This window comes from Dama dama, chromosome 23 (genome assembly GCF_033118175.1).
Source record: "Dama dama isolate Ldn47 chromosome 23, ASM3311817v1, whole genome shotgun sequence".
Classification (NCBI taxonomy): domain Eukaryota; kingdom Metazoa; phylum Chordata; class Mammalia; order Artiodactyla; family Cervidae; genus Dama; species Dama dama.
This window is the reverse complement of record NC_083703.1, coordinates 35,697,246-35,724,983: the sequence shown is the minus strand read 5'-3', so window position 1 is coordinate 35,724,983 and position 27,738 is coordinate 35,697,246. Positions and strand designations below refer to the sequence as shown.

The following is a 27,738-nucleotide window of genomic DNA, read 5'->3' as shown; positions in this document are numbered from 1 at the left end:
ACATTTTTCAATGGTCCAAGGCACCAAAATACCATATTTTTAAGGTATAAAGGCTGCTTGTCCTGTGTTCAGTGATCCTAGATTGTTTTTCTCTTTTGGGAAAGGATTTCAACTCTTCTTTTCCATCATGCCTGCCTCTCACTCTAATTGGATGCTTCCAATCTATTGGGGAACGAAAAACCAGAGAACCAAATCGAGAGACTTCAGCTGAGCTGAAGTTCATGGTCTTTGTAGTTCCCCAGCTACCTCATGGTTTTCCTCCTCTGCCCCAGTGGTTCTTCAGATGGCAGGGCGGCTACAGGGAGCTCTAACTGATGCGTTAGAATTGCACTGTCCAACATGGTAGCCACTGGTCACAGGCACTATTTTAAATTTCAATTCGTCAAAATGAAATAAAGTTAAAAAACTTAGGCTTTAGTCACAGTAGCCACATGTCAAGTGCTTGATGGTCACATGTGGCCAGTGGCTACCACATGAGACCACACGGATGTGAACACTTGTATCATCCCAGGAAGTTCAATTGCACAGCACTGTCTCAGAGTGTTCGTGGAGACCATAAACCAGATGGTGTACACTATTGTCATTCATATTTTTTAAACATCTCTCTGACAGTCACTCCAGGCATGTACCAGCCTTTCTGGTTCCTCCAAGTGTACAAAAATACAATGTGTAAATTATTCCTTTCAGAATTGTTATAATTACTGTAATGCTATTGAAAAAAAAGCACTCAGGGATCTGCTATTTCCAGCAGAGAAAGACTCAAAACTAATTAAAATTCAACAGTTGCTCCCTGGAAAATCTGAGCTTGATTCACCTTCCCACAGTGTCTCCAAATAGATCCCTGTCGTACACATGTCACGAAGCCTTAATAATCTAGCTGAGAAATTTCAAGACACCCGCCTGAGCCTTCCTCCATCCATATCTCAACCAGGTACTTCAGGAACCTGAGACCTTGGCACAAACAGATGCTCATTTTCTGGAAAAAAAAAAAAATCAGTTTGTTGAACTGCTGAGCTAGTTATCCTGTGGTCTGGCTCAGAATCGCAAATGAAACAAGAAACAGATCGAAGATATTCTGGCTGAATGTTATATAAAAGTCATGTCAAGGTGTGATGAATAATGCATAGGCAACTCCTTGATTTTCATGATGTGGCAGCTTGAGAATGTCATCCGAGCCTAGAGGTTTCCATAATCACCACAATAATCACAGCACTCAGACATCCCTCATCCTTGTAACAACTCTGTAAGGTGGGTGGCATCTCTCACATCTTACGGATGAGGAAACTGAGGCTCGGGAGTGAGGCTGAGACACAAGAGGAGGCCAGCTCTCTGTCATGTGATTTTGTATCCCCAGACCTGCCCCCAAACTCGCTCTCAGATGCACATGTTTCTGTCTCCTGGTGCCTCCGGAGGTGAGGAAGCCTAGACAGGTGGGTCAGGAAGACACGGCAAGACAGAGAGATGGGGAAAGGAGGTCTTAGCAGCTCAAGATGATTGCATCGTTCTGGAAGCTTCTATGCCCTCTCATGATAGATGATGTTGTAGCATGTGTGCTTTGAACCTTGGCTTTTACTGACAATAAAAAAAAGGTGGAATTTAGCAAATTTTTTTCCAACTGTTGTGGTCAGCTGACTCAACATGACCTGAGTTTCAGAGAGAATTCCATTCTGTTTAAAAAGGAGCATATAAACAAATAGAAACAGACAGACAGAACTAAGAAAGTCTCTAGGATGAATGAGGACAGACTGTCTCTTGAAAGTTTGGTCATTTGTTCCTTTTTTTTTTTCATTCTTTTCCATTTTGGTTTATCAAAGGATATTGAATATAGTTCTCTGTGCTATATAGTAGGACCTTATTGTTTATTCACCTTATATATAATAGTTCACATCTGCTAATCCCAAACTCCCACTCCATCCCTCCCCCACCCCTAGCCTCCTTGGCAACCACAAGTCTGTCTCTATGTCTGTAAGTATGTTTCTGTTTTGTAAATAAGTTCATTTGTGTCATAGTATAGATTTCACATATAAGTGATATCATATGATATTTGTCTTGCTATTTCTGTCTTACTTCACTGAATATAATCTCTAGGTCCATCCGTGCTGCCGCAAGTGACATTATTTCTTTTTTTATGGTTGAGTAATATTCCATTGTATATACGTATATACCACATCTTTATCCAGTCATCTGTCAATGGACATTTAGCCACATCTTGGCTACTGTGAATAGTGCTGCTATGAACATTGGGGTGCAGGCAGCTTTTTGAATTATAGTTTTCTCCAGGTATATGCCCAGGAGTGGGACTGCTGGATTGATCATATGATAGCTCTATTTTTAGTTTTTTTGAGAAATCTCCATACCATTCTCCATAGTGACTGTGTCAACTTACATTCTCATGAACAGTGTAGGAGGGTTCTCTTTTCCCCACACCCTCTCCAGCATTTGTTAAGGTCATTTGTTCTTCCCACTGTGTCCAGGATAAAGGACTGACTGCAGCGAGGCTAAAGTTTGAGGATTCCATAAGGTCTCTCCCTTGAGAACCTGAGTGGCTTGTAAATATTTTCTGAGCACCTGTCTTGTCACCCAAAGATGAATGAGGTGCAGTTCTTGCCCAAGAGGAGCTCATGGAGAGGTCTAGGAGACCAACGGGTGAGCAAATATAGGCACATTTCATTGTATTGTGCTTCACAGATATTGCATTTTTTAAAAATTGAAAGTTCATGGCAAACCTGCGTTGGGTAAGTCTATTGGTGCCACCTTTCCAACAGTGTTTACTCACTTCATATCTCTGGGTCACATTTTGATAATTCTCACCATATTTCAAACCCTTCACCACTAAAAAGCTGATAATTCACTGAAGGTTCACATGATGGTTAGCCTTTTTTATTTTAAAATTAAGGTATGTATATTATCTTCCTAGACATTATGCTATTATTGCACACTTCATAGACTTCAGTGTAAACATAACTTATATATGCACTGGGAAACCAAAAATTCCTGAGACTTGCTTTAGTCTGATATTCACTTTATTGTGGTGGTCTGGAACCAAACCCATGATATCTCTGAGGTCTTCCAGTAATTAAAACACAGCATGATAACTGCTATGAAACCAGGACTGATGAGGTATAAATGAGTGACGAACTAAATGCATACTTCCGAGCAAAACTTCTGAATTATAGTAGGTCAGGCAGGGAGGCAAGCTCAGAAATGGGGTAAGACAAAAAGGGCAGGCTATATGCTCTGATTAGAGATGAGGTAATGCAGACAAGGCACCTGGGACACTGGGTGTCCTTTATTGAGGCCATGGGGCTACTGGTAAGACTGGCCCAGGGCTTAATTTAGAACAAAAATTGTAAAAGCCATGATTTACCCAGGGATGGAATTAGCTTTAATCACCAACTAGTAAATATCTATGAGGAATAGTAGAAGTGAAGAAATGAGTCAGGCATCAGAAAGTAACTTCAAGTGATGAGAGTCGTGGATTATACATCAGGGGCAAAATTGGGAACTGCAAGTTCAAGACAGGAGAGAAAAATGGGGGCATGGACCACAGAAGGACCCAGAGTTCCAGGGTGCAGTTGATGGACATGAAGTTTGTCTCAGGGCCACGGGCAAAGTTAGGGAAAAGAATAAAGGGATCAACCAGACCAGCCTGAACCCACCCCAGACCAAGAGATGCATCCCTAGGTCAAACATCCTACTCAGGCCATTTGAACGGAACTAATTTCTTGTGAGAACTAGATGTTCTTTTCTGCTTTTTTGAATGAGGGACTCAGCATCCCCGTTTCAGAGAGAGTGTGGAAAGACGTAAAGATGGGAAACCATGCCACACCCTAGGAAGGTCAGGGAGAGAGAAAGCCAGGCAGGAGGCCAGGTGATGTGAATGATAGAGGACTGGTAGGCCGAGTCTGTGAGGTGCGTGGGCAAGAAGAAAATATGTGGGAGTGGCTGGCTGCCCTCTACAAAGGCAGGAATGGTGCTTCTTTAGTTTTGAGCAGTAACAGGACAGATTTCTTTCCAAAGACCAGCATCCACCTTCCCCAGGGCTGCACAAGGTCATGCAGGCAGTGGTGGTAAAGGTTCTCTGCCTTCAGTGAGACGGTAACTATTCTATATGGCCCCTCTCACAGTGATAGCAACCCTATGGCCATATTTCACAGTAGCCCCCAGAATACAGTTCATGGATTTTCATCTTGACTTCGGTACAAGAAATAACAAAACAGGGGGGCAAGTTCCCGATGACTTCCCAGAGCACTTACATGCCCCTTCCTTGCATGTGGCAGAAACCATCTCAGTGAGTCCTCAGGGACCTAGCAAAATGCCGGGCAAGAAAGAATATGACAGAGTCCCCAGCTCTTTCTAACAAAGATGTCCAAGACCTCAGGTGAAGGCTTCATTTACTGCATGCAATATCATTGAACCAGTATTCTCCAAAACCAAAGAGTTTAGAGCTTACTTTGGAGATGCCCATTAGAGAAACTTGTCCTCCAAAAACTTGCTGAGTCTCTAAGCTCTTTTCTGTCCCTGGGGTTCCCTTGGCTTCAGTGATGCTGACTGGAGTGAAGGCCTGAATATCAGTTGCTGTCCCGATAATATAAAAGTCTGGGGTTCAGGACATATTTGTAGCTATTCAGGGACATAAGGCACCGAGCCATGCTATAAGTGGATCCTCGTCATTGGCCCAGTAAACCCTCAGCCTCTTTTTTGTTTGTTCTGCTGTCTTGGGAGGGGCAGCTTTGGGCCACTCTCTCATCCACTGCTCCAAGGCAGCTTGAATGCACCACCAATTTCACCAGTTCCCAATGATCCAAACCTATGTGGGTGCCCAGATGCAGGAAACAGTGGACTTGTGACTGTAATACAGACACCAGAAACCACTCCTAGAAAGAGTATGCCATTGGGATGTACATGCAAAAAATAAAAAACCCGGTTTTATCAACGTATAAACCACACCCAACTTGAGTGACATCAACACGTGGTTTGGCTGACGGTAGATTCCTTCCATAAGTTTGAGCAAGCTCCGGGAGATGAAGAACAGGGAAGCCTGGCATGCTGCAGTCCATGGGGTCACAAAGAGTCGAACATGACTGAGAGACTAAACCACAACAGATTCCTTTTATTACTTGGTTTCAGGATCTGCAGCTCCTTCACATCTCAAAATCAGAAAGTACACTAGAGTCAACATCCAGAACCCTGGTGTAGCCGCAGATTTTGAAATCTGTTTATGGTATCACCTTTCTGCTATTTTCTAATTTATCCAAAATTTCTATTTTCTGGCTAAAACCCACAGCTCCTTTGGAGCATTTTGTATCTTTTTCATTTTCAAAATTCGTGTACTTAATGGTCTCTCTTTCTGAACACTTTCCCACAACAGAACATTTTCTGTTTCTAGCAACTCATAAGAGGTACTGAGTGGAGAAACAGCAAAGCCTGACTGAAATGTGGACGCTAAGCCGTAAGCACAGCTCATTCACCAGCCACATGGCTCGCTCTCACCCCATACTCTGCTCTCCTGCTAATTCCACTCTGGGCCTCTGCAGGAGAACAAGTGATCATATGACAGGCTCTGGGGGTTGTTCACAAATAGTCAGACCAGGACGGTCCAAGCTTCAAATACCCGGCAGCCAACGTCCTGGCTCAGATGCTGCTGCTGACACCACCTGCAGATGGAAAAATGCTTCCTTCTCGAAGCTTCTAAGCTGTTTCAAGGACCCTGGGCTGTGTGCTTGGCAAAGCAAGTTTCCGACTGGGATGTTGTCCCTAAGACCATCAAGGGGCTCCTTCCCCCAAGCTTGGTGAGCTAGGACCTGCTGTCCTGCTGGCTCCTGTTTAAACGGATAGTGGAGATGGGTTGGCTGGGATGACTTTTGCTTTTTTTTTTTTTAATTGGAGGATAATCGTTTTACAATGTTGTGCTAGTTTCTGCTGTACAACAATGTAACTCAGCTATAGGAATACATATATCCCCTCCCACCAACCCCTCTCCGCACCCCACTCCTCTGTGTCATCACAGAGCACCCAGCTGAACTCCCTGTGCTATATAGCAACTTCCCACCAGCTATTTATTTTACACATGGTACTGTCTGTATGCCAAAGCTACTGTCTCAATTTGGCCGGGATGGTTTTGACAGCTGTAAACCCCTAGTATTCTGCATGGCCTGTGCCGTTATGCCAGGAGCTACCATGCAAATACGTGTCTCCCTTGGATCCAGTTCTACTTGGATCCCCACAGACACCACTCAGAGGCACAATCCCCTGGCCCACCCCATCCCCCATTCCCATTCTCCGCTCTTCTTTCTTTCTCTAGAGGATCCCTATTATGTCATAGAAAACATATTTTTGGTTGTATGCCTAAAGTAGATTGACATTAAAGAATTTGACTAGAGTTTAAAATATAGTTATTGCCACTCCGAGGAAACTCAGACAGCTGATAAAGTCATCTTCTCCCATCTCCCCCTTTCCTAACTCCCACGCCCCTCCGAGAAAATCTGACGTCAGTCACCATGTGTTCGAGCTGCCAACTTTAACCACCCTCTCCACCCTGCTTCTGACAGGCACTTCCTTTACAGATAAATTTAAACCGAGAGTCCATTATGCCATTAGAATCTCATCCAGAATCACATCTATTTTTGAGGAGTTTTTTCTTAGCTCTGTTTAGCGATTTTTTAATTATGCCAAACAACTTGTCAGAAATCATGTTGCAGACAGAGCTTCTCACCAACGGACCCGTCGGTTGCCGTTGAGTCTCCCTGTTGTTCATCCTCCAGGGTCTGAACGGGTTTATTTAGCCGCGAGGATAAGGACAGATGCCTGTGCGCCTGTGGGCAGAGGGTCAAGCCCGGACGAAGTCAGACCCGGAAGGAGCTGCGTGCGCGCGCGGCAGGGAGACGGGGTGAGAGGGTTGGCTGTGAGACAAGTGCTCACCGTCTCCGAGGCTGTGTCTGCATCTGGCTGTCGTTTCTAATCTTACCACGGGCTCGGTTCCCATCCGCTCCCTCGACCCGATTAATCAATAGCCTGTGAATTAGAGCAGAAGTCACCCGACAGTGAGCTGACAGGGCCCAGGCCTCCGCCGTGTGAGGACAGCCCTGCCCAGAGGCCGAAATGTTCCACCATTCCTGAGCTGCCTCCACCTTGACTTTCAGTTTCTGGGTTCATGCCACTCATGGTTTCCATGTTGGGGAGCTTCGGCTGAGTGTGGAATAAGCAATGGAAAGATCTAGAAGGTTCACATTTTTCTCCTCTTCATCACCTCTTTTGCTTATCCCCCCCACCCCAACTCCCCGCTGCTATGACTACTTATCACCTGTGCAAATTTTTCTCCTAAACACAGCCTCAAGACATCAGCAAGGAAGTAGGTGGTATCTATGGTGAGTCTGGGACCTTGATGTATTCAGAGGCTCTTTAGTCAAATTAGCTCTGGTTACAAAGGACTGCGTAAAACACCATTATCCCATGGCTGGGCTCTGCAGCTTTCTGGGTGATACCCCTGCATTAGCGGTCCCAACTTTTTTGGCACCAGTGACTGGTTTTGTGGAAGATAATTTTTCCAATGGACCAGGGTTCAAGGGGTGGTTTCAGGATGATTCAAATGCATTACATTTATTGTGCACTTTATTTCTGTTATTATTATATCAGCTTGACCTCAGATCACCAGGCATTAGATCCTGGAGGTTGGGGACCCCTGTCCTACATGAAAGATGGTAGCAGATCAGCACCATTATGTTAAGAAGGTGAGAGTAACCAGGTCATCGAAGTTCATTAGTGGGGCACAAGGACCATTTTCATGACCATAATTGGGAACAAAACACATTTTGAACTCATTTTGGCACAATCACATTTTCATGAATTGCAAATAGCTTTTATACTTACGGGCTTCCCTGGTGGCTCAGATGGTAAACAATCTGCCTGCAATGCAGGAGTCCTGGGTTAGATTTTTCCTGGATGGGGAAGATCCCCTGGAGAAAGAAATGGCTACACACTCCAGTATTTTTGCCTAGAGAATTCCATGGACAGAGCAGCCTGGCAGGCTACAAGCCATGGGGTTGCAAGAGTCAGACATGACTGAGTGACTAACGCTTTATACATACAGCAGAGTTGATGGGAGTGTGCATGTGTGTGTGTGTGTGTGTACTTTAAAAGCCTCAAAATACAGTAAAGCCTTGCTGTTTGCTAGACAGCTGGCATCAGCTGGTCTCTTCCAAGTGATTAACTCACCTACGTGATTCCTCACCACCCTGGATAAATCAGCGTCACTGGCTACAAAAATGGCAGTGGCCATCCCATATCCTAGGAAACAACTGTCTAGTGAGCACTAGGTCCAAAAGGGTCTCCCAACATTTCTGTCCCTAGAAAGCCATTAGCAACAAATAAAAAGTCTGGAAAGCGCATCCACGTTTCACAGCCCACATCCCCGATGTTCCTTGGAGATTCCCCAGATGGAGGCACAGCAGTCGTTTTGCAAGTGACTGCCAAATGGGGCAGGCAGACAGGCAGGGGAGCAAGAGATTCTGGGAGACAGATGCTGGTCTCTGAACCCTGCTCACTCTCAGGTAGCCATGCTCCCATCGACACCTCCACAGTTCAGTTCCTCCGTCAGGCAGAGGCAGCTGGAGGCAGAAGTCCCACCCTCACCAACAGTGGCTTCTCAAAATTTACCCCAAAGAGGGAAAATAAAACGTCTCCGTTTTGATTCATGAGCATTACTGTTTGTACATCATTGTCCTTCTTGGGATTGAGATCAATGGTCCGTGTCATGTCTTTTCTTCCCACATCAAGGCTTGGAAACCAAGTGGACTTCGTCCAGCTCCTGCTTTGGGGTCACTGTGTTCCTGACCCTTATTATTTTTAAAAGAGAAAGAAACTGAAATGCAATCAGGCCCCTTATCTTGTTATCGCCTCAACTCTTTGATTTAAAACCTGAACCCTGAGCTGGCAGACATCTCCCTTTGTTCTAAGTCAACACATAAATCTAGGGGTTGGGGGGGGGGGACTTCTTTAAGTTCCTCCAGCGTTGGCTGAGACCCCAAACTCAGAAAGGTCGTGTGTTCTGGAAGTCCTAAGGGTGACCATTCTCTCCTGAACTTCCCAGGAGGAGAAAAACTGCTGTTTGCTCTTAGAATGCTAATGATCTATCTTTGGGAGTTGGAAGTCACATCAACTACTTCCAACCACCTGTGTATAATCTTCACACTCAACCTGCTTGGTTTTTTTCCTACCAGATCCACTCTCTCTGTTTTCATTCATTTTAAGCCAAAATTGACAACTCCAGTGAGGTTCCAGGGTCCGTGCTAGGTCTTTTTGACTAGAGATAGAGAAACAACCTCCCCTACTAACCTTCCCCTCCCACACTGGGAACTGGTTAAGCCAGGCAATTGTGTTACTGACAAAATGATGTTGGCCAATATTCCTCCCCAACTTGACAATCAGATACTAAGTTGGCTTCCTGCCTGGGGTGGAGAATGTGCGGTCATGAGAGGCTGATTGGGGGAACAGGTCTGCCTCCACCACACAGCTGTTCCTAACTCAGAAGAACCAGGACTCCCACCCTAGGCTCCAGCTGCCACATCTGGAGTTCATCCTCTATGTCTGTCCTGCTATTTTTTTTTTTTTTCTGCCCTGGGTTTTCCTTGCTGCAAGCAGGCTTCCTCTAGTTGTGGTGAGCAGGTGCTCCTCTCTAGTTACAGTACTCTGGCTTCTCATTACGGTGACTTCTCTTGTTGAAGAGTGTGGGCTCTAGGGTGAGCAGTCTCAGTAGTCATGGTGTGCAGGCTTAGTTGCCTCATGGCATGTGGGGTCTTCCCAGACCAGGTATTGAACCCACGTCCTCTCCATTGGCAGGTGGATTCTTAACCACTGGACCACCAGGGAAGTCCTATCCTGCTGTTCTGACAGGTAACATTGGAACTTCTTTAGCAAGAGATAAAAATCTCCAAAATTACTAAAACATGCATTCCATACTTTCCAAATATGAGAGACATTTATCAGTGTACCTTTTAGAAAAACTATTTCTGACTTATCAGGAAGACCTAGCTTCTTTATATATAAGAAGTATGTGAACATATTCAGATCATATGCCTCAGATTGGCAAGAGTTCACATCTCCTGGCTGGAAAAAGCTAGATGGACATTGCCCATCTCTTGATCCAGAGTATAAGCTGTGAGAAGGCCCAGGGTGACAAAAGTAAGGAGGCCTTTGGCCTGTTGGAACAAAGCACTGAATGACTTTTTCCAATAGTGGAACTGGATTTTCCCCCAGCCTAGATAGTAAGTAATGAGCTATATTTGCATGTCTCTCAGTATGAAGAATTCACTGTTGAAAGTTCAGCACTAAGACAATTGCTGAGGTTGAAATACAGACAGACAGTTCTACCTTGGGCCTACTGACACCATCCTGCAGGCAAACAAAAACAAGTGAGCTCTTCATTGCGTTGTTGAAGGCAGCTCATTTCAAACTGGGTAGCAGACTCTATTTTCTGCCCTGTCAGTAAAAAGCACAACAGACTTGTCTGCCAAAGGGACAAACCAGGCCTTTGTGGAGGGAAAAAGTTTAATATCCAAAAAGAGGCAGACAATAAGTAAGCTTTGTTTTCCTGGGCAGTTAATTTTTACTGTGCTTTGTACATGTTCATTTTTCCATGAGAAAAATCCCTTTTTATAAAATTTCATGTACAGTTTTATTTTTTGGTGACAGTTTAATGCTAAAAATAATTCTAAATTGCCCATTTTTCAAGAGTTGGTAGAGATACAGAGTTTTGTCATTTTTGTCTATAAAATTTGTCATGTAATTTCAATTTTGAACATTTTACTGGAGTTCATTTAAACAAGTAGACTTTCCAGAGGAAGGACTAGATTGATGTTCAGTTCAGTTCAGTTCAGTTTAGTCTCTCAGTGAGTCCGACTCTTTGTGACCCCATGAATCGCAGCACGCCAGGCCTCCCTGTCCATCACCAACTCCCAGAGTTTACTCAAACTCATGTCCATTGAGTCAGTGATGCCATCCAGCCATCTCATCCTCTGTCGTCCCCTTCTCCTCTTGCCCCCAATCCCTCCCAGCATCAGGGTCTTTTCCAATGAGTCAACTCTTCGCGTGAGGTGGCCAAAGTATTGGAGTTTCAGCTTCAACATCAGTCCTTCCAGTGAACACCCAGGACTGATCTCCTTCAGGATGGACTGGTTGGATCTCCTTGCAGTCCAAGGGACTCTCAAGAATCTTCTCCAACACCACAGTTCAAAAGCACCCATTTTTCAGCGCTCAGCTTTCTTCCTAGTCCAACTCTCACATCCATACATGACCACTGGAAAAACCATAGCCTTGACTAGATGGACCTTTGTTGGCAAAGTAATGTCTCTGCTTTTTAATATGCTATCTAGGTTGGTCGTAACTTTCCTTCCAAGGAGTAAGCGTCTTTTAATTTCATGGCTGCAGTCACCATCTGCAGTGATGTTGGAGCCCCCAAAAATAAAGTCTGACACTGTTTCCACTGTTTCCCCATCTATTTCCCATGAAGTGATGGGACCAGATGCCATGATCTTAGTTTTCTGAATGTTGAACTTTAAGCCAACTTTTTCACTGTCCCCTTTCACTTTCATCAAGAGGCTTTTTAGTTTCTCTTCACTTTCTGCCATAAGGGTGGTGTCATCTGCATATCTGAGGTTATTTATATTTCTCCCAGCAATCTTGATTCCAGCTTGTGCTTCTTCCAGCCCAGCGATCCTCCTGATGTACTCTGCACATACATTAAATAAACAGGGTGACAATATACAGCCTTGACGTACTCCTTTTCCTATTTGGAACCAGTCTGTTGGTCCATGTCCAGTTCTAACTGCTTCCTGACCTGCATATAGGTTTTTCAAGAGGCAGGTCAGATTGATGTTAGAATCTGGTTAAACAAAATTCTCTCTGATGCCATAGATTTCTGCTGTGCTGATGAGAAAGGCACGCAGTTAGAACCCCATGGATTGGACAACATCACCCTGAGTCCATGGGCATTCTTAAACCGAACAAGTAAACTGAGGCATGGATGACGCTAGAGATTAGAGTTCTTGGCACAGTTGCAAAACAACTGAAGAGCATCTTGGGGGTCAGCCCATCATTCCTCACTCACACACACACTTTCCAGTACACACCTGTGGTTCTTGAAACTGCTCACATCTTTGACTCAACTCCTATTGTCCATTACTTGGGAGTCCTTCCTTCTTCCTATCCTGTAAGTCATCTCATCTCCTTCAAGTACCCTTCTGTGAATGCATAGCTCTGACTGGCCCGTCTTCTCAGATTTTCCACAAAACCTGTGTTCCACATTGTAGTCCAGCACAGCTCTTTTTTTTTTTTTTTTAAATTATTAAACTTCTTATTTCATATTGGAGTACAGTCAATTATCAATGTTGTGATAGTTTCAGGTGGACAGTGAAGGGTCAGCCATAAATATACGTGTATCTATTATCTCCCAAACTCCCTTCCCATCCAGGCTGCCATATAACATTGAGTAGAGTTCCCTGTGCTATATGGTAGGTCCTTATTGGTTATCCATTTTAAATACAGCAGTATACACATGTCAATCTCAAGCTCCCTAACTATCCCTTCTCATCTTTGCTCTAACTTGAGATTAAATTTATTGAAAGCAAAATTATGACTTTGATTCATTACAGAATTCTTGAGCTAGAGGGAATCTTATGGTAAAGACTAAAGGACAAATATAGAGATATTGAAAGTGAAAATGAAAGCAAAGTCACTTAGTCGTGTCCAGCTCTTTGCAACCCCATGGACTGTAGCCTATGAGGTTCCTCCTTTCATGGAATTTTTCAGACAAGAGTACTGGAGTGGTTTGCCGTTTCCTTCTCCAGGGGATCCTCCCAACCCAGGGATTGAACATAGGTCTCCAGCATTGCAAGCAGGCAATTTTACCATCTGAACCACCAGGGAAGCTCTGGAAAGTAAAGACGAATGCAAGGTCACATAAAAAGAGTGGCGGATAAGTACTATTCAAAATAGCCAAGACATGGAAACTACCTAAACGTCCATCAATAGATGAATGCATAAAGAATATGTGGTGCATATACACAATGGAATATTACTCTGTTATTAAAATGAAATAATGCCATTTGAAGCAACATGGATGGACCTAGAGATCATACAAAGTGAAGTCAAACAGAGAACTCATGCATATTTGAAAACCCTGGAAATGTGCACTTTTAGTCTGGAATCAATGGCATCAGTTTGATTTAGGTTTCACATCATTTGATCAAAGAACCTTTTTTCTTCTTCCAGTTTGTGACCTTCATTAACAGTGAGCTGTCATAGTCTTCCCTAGGCAATTTTTTTTACAAAAGAATTCATATCCTAAGGTATTAGAAAAAGTGAAAGCTTTTCTTAGCACTATCTGAGAACTGTCTATTTTTCTTCCCACGGGAAGCTGAATTTGACAGCTAATGGGTCTGTTTTGTACTAAAACTACTATCTGTTCCAAGGCACTTTAAAAGGTTCCATCATCACCATTATGTGTGAGATATATAAATATATATTCAAAATTATTCATTTATAAGAAAGAGGTAAAAACAGTTACACTTAGGCTTCAAAGTATATAACATTTATACAAATGCTGCTAAGTTTAAACTGCAACAAATAAAAGAAGTTGATATACCTGTAGACCTCCTACTTATATACACATTTGATTGATAGCCCTAAAAACTAACAGAACATCTTTTTGCATCAGAATTTCAGGCAGTGCTGGAAGTAATAGTATTATGGTGGTAGTGGTGGTGGTTTAGTCACTAAGTTGTATCCGACTCTTTTGCAACCCCAGGGACTGTAGCCTGCCAGGATTTTCTGCCCATGGGATTTCCCAGGCAAGAATACTGCAGTGGGTTGCCATTTCCTAATCAGGGGATCTTCTAGACCCAGGGATCGAATCTGCATCTCCTGCTTTGGCAGGCAGATTCTTTAGCACTGAGCCACCAGGGAAGCCCATGTAGAAATTAGAACCATCATTCATTGTTAGTGGGATGTGAAATGGCACAGTTCGTGTAGGAAATTGTTTGGAAGTTCCTCAAAAAGTTAAACATAGAGTTACTGTATGAGCTGTAATTTCACTCCCATGTGAAATACTCAAAAGAATTGAAAGCAGGGACTTCAACAGACATTTCTGCACCAAAGTTCCCAAAAGTATTATTCAAAATTGCCAAAAGGTATAAACAACACAAGCATCTACTGATCTATAGACAAATGGATAAACAAGATGTGATATATACAAACAATGGAATATTATTCAGCCATAAAACAGAAGGACAATTGATGCTACAACATGGATGAACCTTGAGGACATAGAGCAGACAGAAAATGAGAAAACATAAATAAATAGGTAAATTTATAGACAGAAAATAAAATTGAGGTTACCAGGGGCTGAAGGGAGGAAGAATGAGGACTTACTATGTAAGGGGGAGAACTTCTATCAGGGATGATGAAAAATTTCTGGAAATGGATATAGTGGTGGCGGTTGTACGACATCATGAATGTACTTAATGTCACTGAACTGTACACTTAGAAATGGTTAAAAAAAAAAAGGTACAGAAAAGTAAATTTCTTTGTTCAATTCCTTGCCAATGGTGTAGACACCTCAGTTCCAGGTACCACCTTCTGCCCATACCTGTGTGTATACCTGCCCATACCTTGCCACAGAGAATCCTGGGAGCTCTCACTCTGGAGTAGGTGGCACTGGATTGTTCCCGGTGCCTTGCAGCAGTGTCCTTAATAGTCTCTGTGATTCCAAATGTTTTTTCCCGTCTTCCCCAGTTTAATCACCTACATGTCCATTTTTTCTGCCTGCCATTCTGGGCAAGTGAATTCTGCTGGGGAATGTCCCTTCTCTCCCTCAAGCAACTCTCCTCTGAATAAAACAGGGACCCAGGCAATTCAGCCTTTGCAGCTGGTTCTTGCAGGCGTATAGTGTGGCTTTTGTTTCCTTCCATCCTCAACAAGTAGGAGGGCTCATGCTGATTTCGATTTCTGGGAAGTTGAGGCTGGCAGCCATCTTTCAGTCCCATTACACCAGAGTCCAATTAATTTGCTTATTTTTCAAAAGACTTGTGCATTTGTTTTTTTACTTTTGGCTGGTGCTAGGTCTTTGTTGCTGCACTCTGGTGTTCTCTGGTTGCAGCGAGTGGGGGTTACTCTTTCTTACAATGTGCAAGCTTCTCATCTCAATGGCTTCTCTTGTTGTGGAGCACAAGCTCTAGGGCACAGGGGCTTCAGTAGTTGTGCCTTGAGTTGTGGCAGCTCAGTAGTTGTGGTCCATGGGCTTAGTTCCCACACAGCGAGTGGGATCTTCCTGGAGCAGAGATTGAACTTGTATCCCCTGCATTGGCAGGTGGATTCTTAACCACTGGACCACCAGGGAAGCCCGAGAGTCCAATTTAGATGGGCTAGCAAGGCCATGCTCCCCAGGACTACCTGTGTGTACTATTGTCCTCAACCCCCAGAGATGGCCCTTCACAATCCAACCCCACAACTAGAGAAGGGATAACCCGCACACTGGGATGCGGTCCCTTGGTGAATGGGGCAGCCCTACCTCTCTGGTGGAGTGAGTCCCACAGTCTTGGAGCATCCCATTTTGAAACCCAGCCCCAGCTGTGGTTCTTGCCATCAAGGACCACCTGGGCAGTGTAACTATTTTGTTAAAACACTGGTTGTGCAAACTCAAGAAAGGAATCCCTCTGTCAGATTTCTGAGGGGGTACCAAACACTCAAAATGTCCCTGCACGAACCACATTTCTAAATGAGAAGTCAAAACACGCCTGCCCCAGGAAACGTCAGGCTAACTCTGTTTGTCATCTCAGTGGAGAAGATTCAGAACAAATGACAGAGCTGGGAAGTGCATGTTATCACGAAATGAGGAAACAGGAGTGGCAGGCTGGGCAAGCAGAGGTGTGACAGCTCTTTGCTTTTTTACTCTATGTCTTCCAGGATGCATTTTCCCCCTTTAGCAGATATTACTGAAACAAAGACAAACTGCCCTCATTTTGAGTGCATTTTCCCCTCCCCACTTGCTCTGGGTTTTTCCACCGTGCTGCTCCATAATCTGATGGCATGGTTCTGACAGGCTGGCATCTGCCAGTGTTTGGTGTTTGGCATTTCTGATGTAACACTGGCTTCACTGGACGCAAGGCATTTTTCTCTGGAATCAATGTAAGTTTCTAGAATGGGTTAAGGGGACAGCCTTGTCTCGAAATCCACCCAAGTCGGAGCCAACCTTGGGCACCCTTTCTGCTTAGCTCACTTGTTATATAACAATTACCCAGTGTCATTGCTGCTGACAGGAAGATTAGATCAATGAGGCCATTCCCTGGAGTTGGGATAAAGCTGTGTGAAAGTCACTAGGCTAATGGGTTTAACGAGGAGAGGGCTTTATTCCTAAGGACTCCTACTGAAAGAAGACTGAAAGCAGCATGTCACAGTCTGTGTCATGGGCTTTTTCTTGGACTCAGAGGGAACTGTGATTGTGTTGGATCCTCCATCCTCAAAGCCTGTCTATTCCCTTCAGAGAGGAGGACTACCCCGGCCCACTACCCTCTGGATTCCAGAGGCTTTTGCCCCAGGGAAAAAGATGTCTATAGAGATCTCCTGCTTGTGTAATCTAGACTGAAATAAAATAATTGAAGCTTCTCAAAACTAGTTGGATGAAGGAAATGAAAAAAAGGGGGGGGGGTCCTGCCTTCCAGGACTCAGCAGGTATTGAAAGCATCACATGATGGGATGGGCGGATACAGGACAGGGACTGGGGGGTGTGACACAGCAGACATCTGCCCCATCACCTTCCACCACAGCCCTGCTCTGAGGATGGTGGTCATGACTTCTGCACCCTTTGTGGATTCCTCTCCCCTGTGGGGGTCACAGCAGCTTCAGATCCCTGGAAATCATGGTCGACATGTGTCCGGATGGATGCAGAGCTGTGGCCATGAGCACTACACCTGCCGTCATACACCCACACCTGAGGAACTGAGGCACGATCCACCTGGGAACGTTTAGAAGCCGGGCCAGACAGCCAGGCTGGCTCTTCAGAACATCTCGGTCAGAGAATCTGGCTCAGGACACACACAGAGACTTGAGCTTGAAATCACTCAAACTTTGAGTCAGTTTTTGTTGGTGGTGGTGGTGGTGGACATGCCATGTGGTTTATGGGATCTTAGTTCCCCGGGGATTGAACTCAGGTCCTCGGCGGTGAGAGCATGGTGTACTGCCAGGGAACGTCCTCAGTGGGTTTGTAACACGGTCACACTCTTCCTTTGGCCAGTTGCCTGTTTGGTGCCCTCCCATGAAATTTGGAAGAAAAGGGTGCAAGTCAGTGCAGTAGTGTCCTGGCGGCAGGTACATGGTGTGTATCATCCAGAGGGAGTCCCGCTGATTTACCCACTCAGGGATGCTTCAGAGCACACCTGAGTTAGTGTCAGGTGGTTACTTGGTCCACGGTGTTTTTGTCAAGATTCCTAACTCATTTCTGCATCCTCTCATCATTGGGCTAAAACTACTCTTCTAAATGCTGAAAGCTAGCCCTTTTACTGACTTCTTGTCACACACACACACACACAGACACAGACACACACACACACATACACAGAGCCGTATGCTCAGATTAGGCTCTGAGCCATCACATCTCACATTAGCTGAGTCCTCTCATTAGATGTTCTCTTGGGATCTTGTGATACCTGGGATTCCTGGTGGAAGGTAGGGAGCTCTTAGGATCCTGCCTTACGCGGTCTCTTATCTGAATGCATTATGACATTTAAGTAGCTTTCAGAAGCTCTAACCCTTTGTTATAATTTGAAAATGCACATGCTCTTTGTGATACCATTCTCTCATCTGTAGAGAAGGAAGGAAGGAAGGAAACCAGCCTTGGTTTTCAATTAAGAGGCTAAGTGGAACAGTCCTTCTTACAATCTGTTAATCACCTAATATCTCTGTAAAGTTTTTCCTGCAAAAAGTGAATGAATCCAAGCAGGCCTCACAGATATTATGGGTTCAGCTCCAGACCACCTAGATAAAGTGAAGACAGACACAAAGCAAGTCACACAAATGTTTTTGTTTCCTAACACGTATAAAACTCATGCCCATACTATTCTGTAGTCTCTGACGTGTGTAATAGCATTATGTCTAAAAAACATTTTATTGGTAAAAATACTAACCACCACCTGAGGCTTTTCAGTGAGCTGTAGTAACAATGATCACCATAATAAATATAATCATGAAAACATTTGAAATACTGTGAGGATTATCCAAATGTGATGCAGAGAGAGACAGCAAGCAAATATTGTTGGAAAAATGATGCCCATAGACCTACTCAGCGCAGGGTTGCCATGAACTTTCCATTTATCAAAAATACACTATCTGGGAGGCACATTAAAGCAAAATACACTAAAACAAGGTCTGCCTGGAGAGAAATAATTTCCTTTCTTGGTTCTCAAATGAGGGGATGGTGCTCAGAAGTTACATGTTGTCCCCAGAACATGAAGACCCTGGGAGCTCTTACTGGGAGAACATGTGATGGCCAGGAGTTCACATCACTCTCACTCATTCTTGTGTGAACCCTTGGAAAGGCACAACCTTTAACATTTGTAATGGCTAACATTTATGGAATGTCAACTCCATTCTGAATGCTTTCACAAAAGGTCTCATTTGATCCTTGTAACCACAGTGTGGTTTGTTATCCTATAAGGAAACTGAGGTTCAGAGAACAAAGTGATTTCCCTAAAGACACACGGTCACTGAATGACACCCTGGACACCCAACCCAGACCCACCTGACTGCAGAGTCTCAGTACTGCTGCTTCAGGTTACATCACTGCCTGACAAGCAGGGACATGGGGAGCTAGGTCACATGTGAATGTCTTATTCCCCATTCTGGGCAGCCAATGGCTTTGTAGTTAACAAGGTCTATAAGGCAGATGAGGAAGCCTCACAAGGAGGACCTGCCAGTAGCAAGTTAATACCACAATCTGTCACAAACCATGGCCCTTAAACTTTGCTGCTCATTTGAACCAGGGAACTTGTTTAAAATGCAGATTTGGCAGTTCTATTTCCAGTTTTTTAAGGAATCTCCACACTGTTTTCCATAGTGGCTGTACTAGTTTGCATTCCCACCAACAGTGTAAGAGGGTTCCCTTTTCTCCACACCCTCTCCAGCATTTATTGCTTGTAGACTTTTGGATAGCAGCCATGACCCAGCAATCCCACTTCTGGGCATACACACTGAGGAAACCAGATCTGAAAGAGACACGTGCACCCCAATGTTCATCGCAGCACTGTTTATAATAGCCAGGACATGGAAGCAACCTAGATGCCCATCAGCAGATGAATGGATAAGGAAGCTGTGGTACATATACACCATGGAATATTACTCAGCCATTAAAAAGAATTCATTTGAATCAGTCCTAATGAGATGGATGAAACTGGAGCCCATTATACAGAGTGAAGTAAGCCAGAAAGATAAAGAACATTACAGCATACTAACACATATATATGGAATTTAGAAAGATGGTAACGATAACCCTATATGCAAAACAGAAAAAGAGACACAGAAATACAGAACAGACTTTTGAACTCTGTGGGAGAAGGTGAGGGTGGGATGTTTCAAAAGAACAGCATGTATATTATCTATGGTGAAACAGATCGCCAGCCCAGGTGGGATGCATGAGACAAGTGCTCGGGCCTGGTGCACTGGGAAGACCCAGAGGAATCGGGTGGAGAGGGAGGTGGGAGGGGGGATCGGGATGGGGAATACCTGTAAATCTATGGCTGATTCATATCAATGTATGACAAAACCCACTGAAATGTTGTGAAGTAATTAGCCTCCAACTAATAAAAAAATTAAAATAAAATAAAATGCAGATTTGTGAGCCCTGTCTCTGGGTTCTTAACCACTGAGTAAGTGAGTAAGTGAAGTCGATCAGTCATGTCAGACTCTTTGCGACCCCATGGACTGTAGCCTATCAGGCTCCTCCATCCATGGGATTTTCCAGGCAAGAATACTGGAGTGGGTTGCCATTTCCTTCTCCAGGAGATCTTCCCCACCCAGGGATCGAACCCGAGTCTCCCACTTTGTAGACAGACGTTTTACCATCTGAGCCACCAGGGAAATCACTCCTAGCCACTGACAGCTACCCTTATTTTTTTTTTTTCTCAAATGGACCCAAAATTTAATAAAATCAGCTGACATTTCCAGCCTTAATGGTTTCTGTTGTGAATGGTAGGTTGTCATTGCGTGTCTTGTCTTTAAGAAGCTTACAATCTGTGAGATGAAAGAAGACTTTGTGCATGTAGGTCCTGCAGGAAAATACACTCTTATTTTGAAACATTAGTAAAAATAATGGCTTCCCTGGTGGCTCAGATAGTAAAGAATCTGCCTGCAATGCAGGAGACCTTGATTCTATCCCTGGGTCAGGAAGATCCCCTGAAGAAGGGATTGGTTACCCACTCCACTATTCTTACCTAGAGAATTCCATGAACAGAGGAGCCTGGAGGGCTACAGTCCATGGAGTTGCAAAGAGTCAGACACAACTGAGTGACTAACAATTTCACATAGCATGGGACATAAAACAGAGCACATAATCCAGAGAATGGGAGTGTTCAATAAATATACTTTACTGAGTAGCAATGGCAGCAATGGCAGTTAACTGCACTAAAGATGTTTCATGGACTTTAATTTAAATGCCAGGTATGTTTATATGATACTAACCTCTGGTCACCCCCTTTTATGGAAAAATGGAGAGGATTTTCTTTTTCCAAAGCAATGATGTATTGGCATCTGTAGGGTTCCTTCTTATTGTCCTTATATGAGTGTTTCAAACCTGCAGCTAAGAAAACCTACCTATCTTTTAACTTTTAAATATATTCCCTTAAACATAGGTATTAAACCTCTAAAATAAAGGGATGATCATATTAAGTGAAGTCAGACAAATACCATATGCTATTACTTATATGAAGACTCTAAAAACAAACAATATAAATAAACTTATTTACAAAACAGAAATAGACACACAGACATACAAAACAAACTTGCAGTTACCAATGGGGAAGACAGGAAGGGATAAATTAGGAGTTTGGGGTTAAAATATATACACGACTATATATGAAATCAACAAACAACAAGGACTTCCTGTATAGCACAGGGAACTGTATTCAATATCTTGTAATAACATATAATGGAAAAGAATCTAAAAAAGAATATTTATTTGAACATATATATATAGATAGGCTTCCCAGGTGGCTCAGGGGTAAAGAATCTGACTGCCAACGCAGGTGACATAGGAGACGTGGGTTCGATCCCTGGGTCAGGAAGATCCCCTGGAGTGGGAAACAGCAACCCAGTACTCTTGCCTGGAAAATTCCATGGACAGAGGAGTCTTGCGATCTACAGCTCACGGGGTTGCAAAGAGTAGGACACGACTGAGCAACTGAGCACACATATGCATATATATATATATATCTGAATCACTGCTGTACACCTAAAACTAACACAACATTGTAAAGCAACTATACTTCAATAAAAAAGACCTTATCATTTTATATCAAATGACTGAAAGTCAGTTTCACCATCCTGCAATTGCTTCAGTATCAGAATATTTTATCTTCTTATCCTCCATCTCTGCTCCCATATGGTGTCCTGTTCATACTGCAGTTCATCATCAAAGGTGGGGAAAGTAAAAATAAAAATAAATAATAATAATGAAACAATCTATTATGAGTTAGCAGCAAAGAATTAGTAACTAGGAAATTTTAAATTACCCCTTCAACATATAAAATCTATCATAACCTCATATACAGATTTGCTCACTGATAAGCAGGTGGGCCCTGACCACAAATCCGGCAGTGTTCTCTGGAAAAGATATTAGTTTTGTTTATGAATAGCATCTGTTCCAAGAATGTATGATATTATGGCTCCAGTGTATACCATGTAGAGAGGGGAAAAAAACAGGGATGAACTTAATACGACATCTGTGACTAGTTAGTTATGGTAACCTCCAGGTATTTGGTGGTTTCAGCAGAAGTTCTAATATACATTCCAGGCATGAGGAACTACAGAGAAGGCTGTAAAAATACTGAGACAAAGATGAATACATTCACTAGTTTGAGAACACTAGGAAATACACATGGCTCCCTGCTGACTTGAGAGCTGCACTCAATTTCTCCTCTCCCACGGGAGGTGTGTGCAGGTTCCCACATGGGCCCAGAGGCTCTGGCCACCCCAGATGCTGAGATGGGGAGTCACTGGACCTTATTAGTGGTGACCCCCCCCCTCAAATGGAGTAAGTTTCCACGTATCCAGGGGACGGTGGCTGACAAAACGAACGTGGCAGGAGTCAAGGAGTTATCCAGGCGTTTACTAACCAATTGTTCCAACCAAGTGAGACACTGGGATTGGACTTTTATTTTGTAACCACTGCTGATGAAAAGCTGATGTTCACTAATGATTTATTTTCTTTTCTCAGACTTACATTTCATGTCTGTTAGTTGGCTTCTGACAAACCATTAATTCTTCTCCTTGGCTCCCTTGTTTGCATGTTTTATATTATTTGCTTTTAGAAAATGTAATTTTGTAGGATTCAGCCAAAAAGCAAGCAATCTGATACATAGGTGTATATCAGATTGACCATATATATATAGATAGGTTGACCATATATATATATATATATATATATATATATATATATGGTCAATCAATCACCAGGAACTTAAGAGGCTAATAAAGTTTGAGAACACTAAGCTGGGTTTATGATAGAATACAGAAAAAGCAGAAGTAAAACTCAGAACAGATTTAAAACAAATAGACCAAAAATTCAAGAAAACTCAGGCATTTTCTAAACGTGCTGGTCATTTTTCCTTTGGTGACCCTCAGCCCTCTGCTTACTGTTTTTACTGTGTGCATATTGTGAGGATTTATAACTCAGGATTTGCACAATGTCAGTTTAGATGGCCATTTTTCACTTCAGATACATTCAGTAATTCAGTGGAACAAGCAGTTGTTTCATCTACCTGTTCAAAGGTGTGGTTCGTGGTTGCAGTGAACAGAGGGGTTGATTTGGGTCTTAATTTATAGAGGTGGGTGACAATTTGGGCTTCCCAGGTGGCACTAGTGGTAAAGAACCTGCCTGCCAGTGCAGGAGACATAAGAGATGTGGATTCAACCCCTGAGTCGGGAAGATCCCCTGGAGGGGAGCATGGCAACCCACTCCGGTATTCTTGCCTGGAGAATCCCATAAACAGAGGAGCCTGGCGGGCTACAGTCCATAGGGTCTTGTGAGTTGGACATGATTGCAGTGACTAAACACACATGCACAAGCGACAATTCAGAGAGGCCAACGCTTTTGATGGAAAAGTTTAGTGTCACTCACAATTCCCCTAGAAAGGAGAGGCACGCAGGGCCGTGGGGGAAGCACCAGTGTCCACCAGGGGCCAGAGGAGAACAAGTGGACAGCACGGGCCACAGCCTTTACTGGGGTGCCTGTGGAAAAGGGCAAGGCAGGGCTAGGGAAACAACTTGGGACTGGCTGGTTTGAGTGACTCTGGTGGGCTCTGGGGCTCAGGGCTTTCCCTAGTTGCCTGGGAGGGATTCAGGGCAGGGACAATACCGGCTTGGTGTGTGAGGGTTAGATAAGGAGGTAGTTTACAACCTGGGCCCCAGATCACAGAAGACTTGTAAACAACCAGGTCACTGCTTTGGCTTTGTGATTAGGGGATGCCAAAGAGATAAATATGGAACCTAAGAAAAAACAGGACAGAGATGAACAATCTCTACCACCGAAAACTCAGAATCCAGCAGCTGAACTAAGCACGCGGACTGATACAGCAAATCCAAGGTATATCATGATAAACCCAATCCTAGCAGCTTAAACCAATTGCTGTGGGTGTTTTACGAATGCAAACAAGCAAAGATGTAGAAAACTCTCTTATATGGGGGATTCATAGCCTCTTCAGCACTCAACTCAAATCACTCCTTCAAAATCATCCAACCCTGGGTTTCCCTGGTGGTTCAGACAGTAAAGAATCCGCCTGCAGTGCTGGAAACCCGGGTTCGATCGCTGGGTTGGGAAGATCCCCTGGAGAAGGGTATGGCAACCCACTCCAGTATTCCCACCTGGAGAATTCCATGGACAGAGGAGCCTGGTGCATCACAACTGAGTGAGTAACCCTGGTAACAAAACTGTGGGAGGATTTAAGTCAAGGCCTAGCCACATACCTGGCACACAGCAAACATGAAAGGAAGTTCTTGCCTCTCCCCCGGCCTTGGCGTCATCTTTGTATCACTTGCTATCACAGACCCAATAAAAGCCTGATAATATTATTCTCTACCCCAGTGGAAGGTTTCCCTGGTGGCTCAGATGGTAAAGAATGCACCTCCAATGCAGGAGACCAGGCTCTTTTTTTTTTTTTTTTTCCAAATAATGTTGATAACCAACTTGTTTCATAGCTGTTCACATATCTCCCATTTTAAAAAAAAAGTCACATGGGGATAAAGAAAATACTCAATGTTTAGGAATTCATTGGTGGTCCAGTGTTTAAGGTTATACACTCCTAATGCAGAGGGGGCCCGAGTTCAATCCCTGGTAAGGGAACTAGATCCCATATGCCGCAACTAAGACCCGGCCCAGCCAATAAATATTTTTTCTAAAAAATGAAAGAAAAAAGAAAATACTCAGCTTAATTCTGGTCGACTCTCAATCATCTGGTGTGAGATGGCAAGAGAGGAGGCTGGAAGTGCCTGTGTGTGGACACGCCAGTGCTGGTCCACTGTCCTCCGGAAGCCACATCTGTATCTCCTTTGTCCCAGGCAATTCCAGCCAGCCATTGTCATTCCCTGGAAACCAGGAGAATTGGGTTTTCCTTATGAATCTGGCAAAGCACCACAGTCTGTAGGCAGGGGGATGCTTGGAATGAGCCGCAATTCTGTTCCAGTGGGTGGTGATGGCACTCGGTGGTGGTGGGGGTGGGGGGGGGAGGCCACGAAAGTGTAGCCTGATGGAGGAGAAAGTGGAGAAAGAGACAGCAAGTGATGAAAAATGAGTTTTCTTGTGCAATAACCTTGCAGATCCGGTCTCCTTAGAGTGAAGGTATAGTTCTGAAATGTATTTGTCATCCTTTTTCTTAATCCCCATAGTTGTAAATTTTCTGTTTGGGTTGGTGCCAAATCTCTAAGGCAACAGTTAACACACCCCTAATGCACTTTATTTCCCTGGGGTGTCTTCCAGCCTCATGGAGTGACGTTGATGGCTACCGTTCTGGGAATGTTTATCATGTGCCAATCATTCTGTTAGGCCCTCCACACACTACTTCTTCCTCTTGTACTCTTGCTCTGCTTCTCAAACTTGCCCATGTGTACGAATTATCTGGGCATGTACTTAAAATAGAGATTTCAGGCTCTCGACTGTAGGAATTAAAAATTCTGATGGTGTCCAATGAGGTCCAGGAATCTGGCTTTTAGTCAGAACCCCCTGAGTTGATCCTGAAGCGAGTGGTCCATGGAGCACACTTGGGAAAACATGCCTAGTTCCTAGTTCATGGTCAAAAGTGATTATGCAGCATAGCCTCTGAATTAATAGAAATATTGATATCTAAAAACAAGTTTTCTTAGCACCTGTGGACATAAAACCCTTTCTAGTTTTTGTATAACCACTATTGTCTGACTTTCCAGAACAAGCCAACAAAAAGGACTTTGAGATCTTATCGAGAACATTAATCTTTTCAGAGAATGAGAACTGGTAGTGTTTTTACAGACTGAGAAAAACATCAAAGAATATTGAAGTTAAAGGAAACCTTGTGGCAGGTCATCACTGAGGCCCTAAAGCAAGGAGGGTTGTTTTTTTCCCACTGGGTCCTTGAAAAAAAGCAAATCAAAGAAACAAAGGTTTTGTCCTTTTTTTTTTTAATTTTTATTTTTCCTGAAGAAGACCGTTAAGCATTCTTGCTCTGGTCATCTCACATCTGTCCTGATGACTCAGTAATCCAGTTCCTTCCTGAGTCTGTGAAATCTCTTCTCCAGAACCCGCAGGGAGGCGGGGTCGTGGAGGCAGCCAGGGAGGCATCCTGGCTCAGGGTCCCGGGCAGCATCACGCTCAGAGTTGCTTTAAACCACATTTTCTGTTTCCTCACAATTACATAAGCAGGCGATAGACATTTTTCCTGTGTTTAAGTCTCCCAAAATCAAGTAGGTGAGAAAGGGAGGGGTGAAGTTACCCTATGATTGGGAGATTCAGAGGCGAAGTGGGGAAGAAATGGGATTCCTCTTATGGGCAAAATAAAACCTATGCAGGTGCTTTCTGAGTTACAGAGATCTGCCTGATGAAGAAATACCTTTTTTCTAAAAATATAATAATAAGCGCACATATACATGTGTGCTCAGTTGTGTAAAACTTTTTGCAAGCCCAAGGACTACAGCCCACCAGGCTCCTCTGTCCATGGAGTTTTCCAGCCAGGAATACTGGAGTGGGTTGCTATTTCCTCCTCCAGGGGATCTTCCCTATGCAAGGATCAAACCCGTGTCTCTTGTGTCTCCTGCACTGGCAGGTGGGTTCTTTACCACTGAGCCATATTGGAAGCCCCATATACCCATGTGTGTATGTATACAAAAGGCAGAAGAGAAGACCACAGGCATATACATGTAAACACAGTTGGTTCTCATCTCTTATGCCCACCACCCCAGGTCCAAGTACTGGAGACCAATGTGCAATGGATTTTTTCCTCCTCAGCGTCCACCTTCATTTGGGGAAACACCACACCCCCTCTTTGTGCTCTTTAGATAGTCACCCTCTCATACTCTTTGCCTTTTCTCTCTTGCCCTTCTTCCTCTTCACAACTGTAGCCCCAAATCTGCAGAAAAGGCTCCCATCTTTTTCCTTGCTTCCCACCTCCCACCTCCACTCCACCCCATCCTCATTTTTTTCATTCTCCTTGTTCATCTGAAACGATCTTAGTCATGGCTGGAAGGCACGAGAGCTGGGCCAGGGATGTATCTGTGCTGGAGAAAGCGGAAAGGCAAAAATTTTGGAATGAGGTTATCATGTTAGAGAGCTGGTATCAGGAAACCACAACAATCTAGGAAATCATGAAGTCATCTCCAGAATCAGTGATAGTGCAATCTTGTCACCTTCCTCTAAAGAAAGCTGCCTTCACCCACCTTTCTGTCCCAACAGTTTCTTATTACAGAGGCTTTATGTGGGTTGGTTTAGCTTGTTTCTCCCTTTGCTTCAGTGTTGTCTTCTGCTGCAAATACACAACAGTTCAGCTGCATTAGGAAACTTCTGCAGGGTTGACCCAGAAACCCAACAATATAACTTTGTTCTGTGGGAAACCATGTCCTGATCTCAATGTGCTAGTTGATAAATGATCTTGCGAGAACATTTGGCTCCATGTGTGTGCATACTGCTGGGCACATAGATGCTCCATAGCAAAAAAAAAAAAAAAAAAAAAGAATTATTTCATTGAGTTGACAAATTGAGGACAGATGGGAATGGTGTATCACTGAAGCTGTCTATTCCTGAGACATGTTTTCATAAGAAGTCATGTCACTGCTGTGATTTCCCAGGAAAACTTCTGCATATCATTTTCTTTGCTTTTTCCTTATCTTATTTTCCCAGCCTTCTTCTGCCTAAGTGCAACCTACCAGGCCTCTGAGGTGTTTCCCATGAAGCCTTCCTGCCAACAGAGCACCATTAAAACAGGTGTTAGTGGTAGGAGCTGATACTTCTGCCTTCTTGCC

General features: G+C 43.8%; 1 protein-coding gene across 1 annotated transcript in view; it reads left to right on the top strand.

The window, feature by feature from the left end:
• JCAD (junctional cadherin 5 associated) overlaps positions 1–27,738 on the top strand; it is an 80,209-nt gene that overhangs the window by 9,985 nt on the left and 42,486 nt on the right. Inside the window, exon 2 of the mRNA XM_061126362.1 lies at positions 9,838–9,891. The gene's annotated coding sequence lies outside the window, so the exon portion shown is untranslated. The remainder of the gene's footprint in view (positions 1–9,837; positions 9,892–27,738) is intronic.